General features: G+C 46.3%; 1 pseudogene across 1 annotated transcript; it reads right to left on the bottom strand.

Annotated features, from left to right (window-relative positions):
* Positions 1 to 436: 436 nt before the first annotated feature.
* LOC308508223 (dnaJ homolog subfamily A member 1-like) lies at positions 437 to 1,500 on the bottom strand (annotated as a pseudogene). The gene has a single exon. The product of its transcript is annotated as a dnaJ homolog subfamily A member 1-like (transcript).
* Between the last annotated feature and the right edge of the window lie 4,852 nt (positions 1,501 to 6,352).

Genomic DNA, 6,352 nt, shown 5'->3' with positions numbered 1-6,352 from the left:
ATCTTCTAGTAACATTGAGACAATAGAATAAATGCAGAAGCATCACAATGAATCCCACTTAATACAACGATAATGACTAACACTTCTCTACAAATTAAGTTCTTTGCCAGTTTTAATACAGAATTTTAACTTCATGGCTTGACAATTAAGGGTCATACACTGAAGTCAATACACATACCTAGTGTTTCAGTCTAAGCTAGTCCATGTACATAACTGAATTACAAAGTATGGCCTAACAGATACTAGGGGAATTTTTTTTTTTTAGTTTTTACAGGTATTAAACTTATCTTGCACACTGAAGTCATCATACATATGGGCAGTCAGAGCTTTTATATTTGAGTTTATTCTTCATTTAACTTTTAAAACATTACTATAGTTGAATATTAAAACAAAAACATAGCCAAGTAGTGAGCATATTATGGTTACAGTCCTTCACTCATTCACTACTGCGTATCAGATGCCAGCAGTGAGTTACTCCCTGGCCAGATTGAGAGGTCTGACACTGCACACCACCCCTAGGATGACGGTCGTCATCCTCATATGCTTTTCCATTGTAATGGCTTTCTTGATTTGGGTCAAAGTCTACCAGTTCTGCCTGGTCCATCTCATCAGTCTCTTCTACTTCCTTCCTTTCAGGTAGGAGTTTTTCAAGCAAAGAGAGTTTATCAGGAGAGAGAAAACCATTCTCAGGGAAGTTTACCTTAAATTCGATGATCAGATGACCCTTTTCTTATGGTCTACGATAAATCAGCATGCCTTCATTTAACACACACTTGATATCGCCATGCTTGATAATCTGACCCGGATGGGAGGTGATGACTATGGTTCAATTGTTGAGAGTAGATATTGGCTTTTGGAAGCCACACAATGCTTCAACCAGCTGTATGTCCATACACATGAAAAGGTCTTCTCCTCGTCGAGTAAAGACAGCGTGGTCTTTCCGATCTAAAACGATGATAATATCTCCAGGCTCCAGTCCTGGTTCTTGGTCTCCTTCACCATGGAATGTTGTCTTCTGGCCATCTTTCATGCCTTTGTCAATGTGAACTTCTAGAATCTTCTTCTCTCGAATTTTTATCTTCCTTCCATTGCAGCTTTTACATCTATCTTTAGGAGTGATTCATTCCCCATGGCCCTGGCACTCCAGGCACACAGACTGAATTTGCTGAACCATTCCAGGTCCTATCTGATGAATTCTTATTTGTATACCAGTACCTCGACAGTTGGGACAGCACTCTACTGCTCCTTTCTTACCGCCTCAGCCTTCACATTTGTCACAAATCACATTCTTTTGCAGAGCTAGTTTTCTTGTTGCACCATTATATAAATCTTCTAAGGTTACCAAGAGCTGATGTACAACGTTTTTACCTTTCCTCCTTCATTTGGATTCTTATCAGGGTGGTACTTCAAGGCCAGTTTCCTGTAAGCCTTTTTCAATTCTTCCTGGGTGACAATGGGTTTGACCCCCAAAACATCATAGTAAGTGGTTTCTTTCACCATTTTTGACAGCCCGTGAGAGGGCCAAGGCCAATGCGGGGGAGCGGGAAGGAGCGCATTGCTGTGCACACCTTGGGCAGCCGCCGCTCCTCTGCCTCTAGCCCAGCGTTCTGGAAAGTTCCGCCGGAAACTTTTTTTTTTAAATTGGGGAATATTGGAGTATAGTGTGCTTTTCCAGGACCCATCAGCTCCAAGTCAAGTCATTGTTTTCAACCAGCGTGGAGGGCGCAGCTCTCTGGTCCATTTGGGAATTGAACCGGCGACCTTGGTTTTATGAGCGCTGCACTCTAACCAACTGAGCCAGCTGGCTGCCCCCCAGTTTTACTTTTTAAAGACTGGAATTTTCTGTTTCTTTCGGAGGACTTAATTAATTTTCTGGATGGTGAGCTGTGCCTTCACAGAACACAAATGGCTGATCAGATTTCCGGTGCTTGACCTGGGGAGCAGTGGTGGTAAGTGAACATCTTTACTGACATTCTGAGATTGGCAGGTGAAGTGGCCGGCAATCTCTCTTCCATCATTGCAAATATACAGTGTTTTTCAAGATCATTGCTCTGGGCTAGTCCTCCTCCCAGAGCTCAGAAGCAGGAGTTCCCACCTGGTTGACCAGTTGAAGGGCGGGGTCACATTGTGATGTTGGCCAGAGTGAGATGGGTGGGTTTGGATGCCTATTTCTTTCTTTCTTTCTTTTTTTTTTAAAGATTTTATTGGGGAAGGGGAACAGGACCTCATTGGGGAACAATGTGTACCTCCAGGACCCCTTTCCAAGTCAAGTTGTTGTCCCCTCAGTCTTAGTTGTGGAGGGTGCAGCCCAGCCCCAGGTCCAGTCGCCATTGCTAGTTGCAGCCGGCAGAGCCCACCATCCCTTGCGATGGAGTCAAACTGGCAACCTTGTGGTTGAGAGCCCACTGGCCCATGTGGGAATCAAGCCGGCAGCCTTCGGAGTTAGGAGCACGGAGCTCCAACCGCCTGAGCCACCGGGCCGGCCCCTGGATGCCTATTTCATGTTCAGTGGTATCTGGGAAGCAAATTATATTCTGGGGACCCTAGAGGGAAATTGTCTTACTTCAATGTGTGGAGATGAGAGAAAACGTATACTTTAACTCTGTTTTTTTTTTTTTTTTTTTTTTTTTTTTTTTTTTGTGGTCTAAAATCTTCAAGTTTGTAGTTGACATAAAGCCAGGTAAATAGGTCTCATTTCAAGGGCCAATTCAAGTGGCAGGGGCTGCGTGAGGGCAGGAAGGGTGCCACACCTTCCCTGGGCCAAAAGGGGAAAGAGTGCTGAGATTGTTACCGATGTCTCTTATGGGTCACGAGTGGTGGGTACAGGAGTAGGAGACGTGGGGATGAAATGCCAGCTGGTAGGGATTAAACCATAGAATCTAAAGGTTAATATTTAGATTAAGGTAGCATTTCTCTACTTTGTTTCCTCATGTAGATTGTAAACACCTGAGGGCAGTGTTTGGAACTCATTTATTTATAACACAGGTGATTGGGTTCTTTTGGACAGCCTCTTCTCTTGCCCTGTGCATGCGTGCACACCGAGTGACTTGGTCACGGCCAGTTGGGTCTAGGAACTCCTCCTACTCCCTGTAAGGCTATCCAGGAGCATTGCCAAGTTGACTTGACTGAATGTCACCTCAGAGTAGCCCTCCTTCTGAATATCTGGATTGTTTAGGAATTGGTCTTGGCCGTATGGGATATTAGCTTGACTTTCATGGCTTAGCCCTGTCGACGTAAGAAACGTCCAAACCTGTAAAGAATTTTTATAAGAGTCTATTTGAGCCAAAGTGATAACAATGCTGAGAAGCAAGATCTCAAATGCTTGGGAGAAAGACAGTTTTGCAGTTTCTTTTCTACATTTGGAATTAAGGAGGGAACATAAAGAAGATTACAGGAAGGTGGGAGAAAGCAAGGTGGGAATCAGATTACAGGACAGTTAACAAAATTATGTGCTCTTTGAAGGTGATACTTCTGGGATCTGAAAGAAAGCATTTCAGAGGTGTGTTAACCTATTTCCACAGAAACAATGGACAGGGCTGGCTTAAGGCAAAGATAAACCTTTTACAAAAGAAGTCATATGCCTGGGGTGTGGCTACCCACCATGACCTGCCCAGTTAGGAATTTATGATCAGGTCACCCTGTGAGGTTACTTGCTACCTGACTTGTCAGATTGATTATAGAGCCTCCATTTTTCTGTCTGCAGCCCCATGGGGGTTTATTTTTTCCATATAACAAGAACTCTGGAGGTAAGCGAGCTTCCCACATGCAGCAGCTCTGCCATGTTGTCAATTTTCCAGGCTTCGTGTATCTTTGTGCTCCACTATCTTTAGTATTTGGTTTTCATTTTACCTTATCTATCATCTTATGGTCGCAAGATGACTGCTTCGCCTCTTCTGGGTGCCTCAGGTTCATATTCCAGGTAGGGAGGAGGAGAAGTGGGGAAACCATCAGGCACATGTCACTTGAGCTGGTCCCAGTGAATCAGGGACATGCAGCAGGTTTCTGCTTCCATCTCGCTGGCCAGAATTGGGCTACATGGCTGCTTCTAGCTGTGAGGGAAACTAGGGTATTTCTGTGCGTAGCAGGACAGGCAGAGCAGATATTAGGTCGGCAAGCAGCGTGTAAGGCACAGCCTCCAGCCACCTCCTCCTCTTGCTGCTCTGGCCTGAAGACATTCCCCACACTTCCAGCTACATTGGTTCCAGACTCCTGGGGGTCTTCCTCTCCTTGCCTCAGAACTCTCCCCTCCTTGGCTGTCATGGAGGCACCCTGCTCAGTTCTCCTTGCCTGGGAAGTACAACTGCCCACCTTTGGATCCCCCATGATATTCATGCCAAGTCCGCACTTCTCCTGGGCCCCGCCCAGGCCGTCAGTGGGTACAGTGGGGACGCTAGAGTTGCTACTTCTGCCCCATGTGCGACTCCCCTAACAGACACTGTTTGCTTGGAGCCTCTCCAGCCACCTGGCAAGTGTTTCCCAGAGCCGCCCTGGAGTCTGAGGCTCTTCCTATCCAATCTTCCTTTACCCCTTTCTCCTCTCCTTGCGGTTAGACCTGCAATGTGGTCCGAATGCTCTCTCCTCCTGCTCCCTCCCCCTTTTAAGCTTTACAGGCACTTCTCCAAATAAATCTCTTGCATATCTAACCTGTCTTGGACTCTGCTTCTTGGTGACTGACATGCCTCCTTCCCACATGTGTGCGGATCCTTTCCTGTATCTAGAGAAATTTCAGTCTCTATAATCTCCAGTTTGTGATGAGAGGGGCATGGTTTTCCTTGTAATCTCATTATCTCTTGACTTCTAGAGAGTGTGGAGCCCAAGACAGATTGTTTGTTTAAATTCTTATGTGATCCTTCCCGTGCCCCTGCCACACCCTGCTCTTGTCACAAAATGAATCAATCACATGTATTGAGAGTTCATTATGTGCCAGGCCCTGTTCTAGGTGCTGGGGAGGGGGACAGGCGGGGGGAGATGGGACCAAGATTTATCAGGCTGGGTCCCTGCCCTGCTGGAGCTCACAGCTAGTGGCTTTAGGAAAGAAAGAGTCCTTGATCTTTCAGTTGTGGCTGGTGTGCTCTTCCCACCCACAGTCTCTCTACTCTGGGGTCTTGTCCAGCATTTCCACCTTTTCAGCCTCTCTGCTACTCTCCTTGCAATTTGTAGAAGCGAAGCAGCTATTGCCCCATGCCTCCAGCACATTAAAAGTCCAGGTAACTCAGGCCTGGTGTAACCATAGCAACCTTGGTGAGGCACAATGACCCAGCATAAATCCAGTCCTGAGCTCATTGTGAACGGTGAGGGAGCTCTGTCTGCTCTAGATTGTTTGGAGGGAGAGGTGCAAGCAGCGTGTAAGGCACAGCCCATGGGTTTCCCTAATAACACAAAGGAATAGGTGATGCTAAGCTCAGAGTGAAGAATAGGACATTAGACTGATTTTCCAATGCCTGTGCTCTCTTTTTACCTTGCATGGCTGGGATTGGCTTCATTGCAATGCATGCTTGTGCCGATGCTACATTTTCTGCTCCCTTTGCTGAAAGCTGCCTTCTTCATAGCCTCCAGGTTTTGACTCAAGTTTCACGTCCTTAGAGTGGCCCTCCCTGACTATTGTAGCAGGCATCCATCCCGCAGTGACCCTCTTTTACATCCCTGCTTGTCTTCCTCATGTTTCTTAACCTTATGTCCATTTCCCTGGCTCATGTGACTGCTTGTTTGTCCTTGTGCTCCCCTCCCACTTGCGCATAACTTCCATAACTATCATGTTTAGTCTCTTCAGCATTTAGCCAAGGGCTTGGCGCAAAATAAGTACAGTACAGGGAAGGCCCCATTCTTGAGGAATTTTTCTTCTTTCTAGAGGCTGCCCCTCCAGCTGCCATAACAGTTACATAAAGTTTGGCTGCAGGCAAGCCATGGGTTCTCACCTGCTGGAGAAGCAATGCCTCTAGTCTGAGGTGCCAGGGCATCAGTGATTGAGGGGAGGTGGGGGAGGGCAGTGGAAAGGCTGGCTCTACCCCTTTATGTGTGTGAGCCTATTTGTAGATCTTTATCCTATTGCTCTATTAAAAAGCACTCTGGGCTGTGGACCGCAAGCTGGGAGGTCTCAGGTAGAACCAGACAGATGTCTCTATTTAACGCATAAGCTGATTACATCCTGTCTCAAAAAACAAAATGAAAAATAAATGAAAAACTGCTCAACCCCTGCCTCTTTCAAACTTCATTTTAGAAGACATGAACAAGTCCTGTTCCTTTGGGACAAGCGGTACGATGGAAAGGCTTGTTTCTACTGTCACTTCTGAGTGTCATCCTCCTTCCTTAGTTGAGCTCCCGACAGAGGATAATTACAGTCATCCAGTGTCTG

The sequence above is a fragment of the Rhinolophus hipposideros genome, assembly GCF_964194185.1.
Source record: "Rhinolophus hipposideros genome assembly, chromosome: 15".
In the NCBI taxonomy this organism is placed as follows: Eukaryota; Metazoa; Chordata; class Mammalia; order Chiroptera; family Rhinolophidae; genus Rhinolophus; species Rhinolophus hipposideros.
Note: the sequence above shows the minus strand (reverse complement) of the source record. Positions and strands in the feature narration are given on the sequence as shown.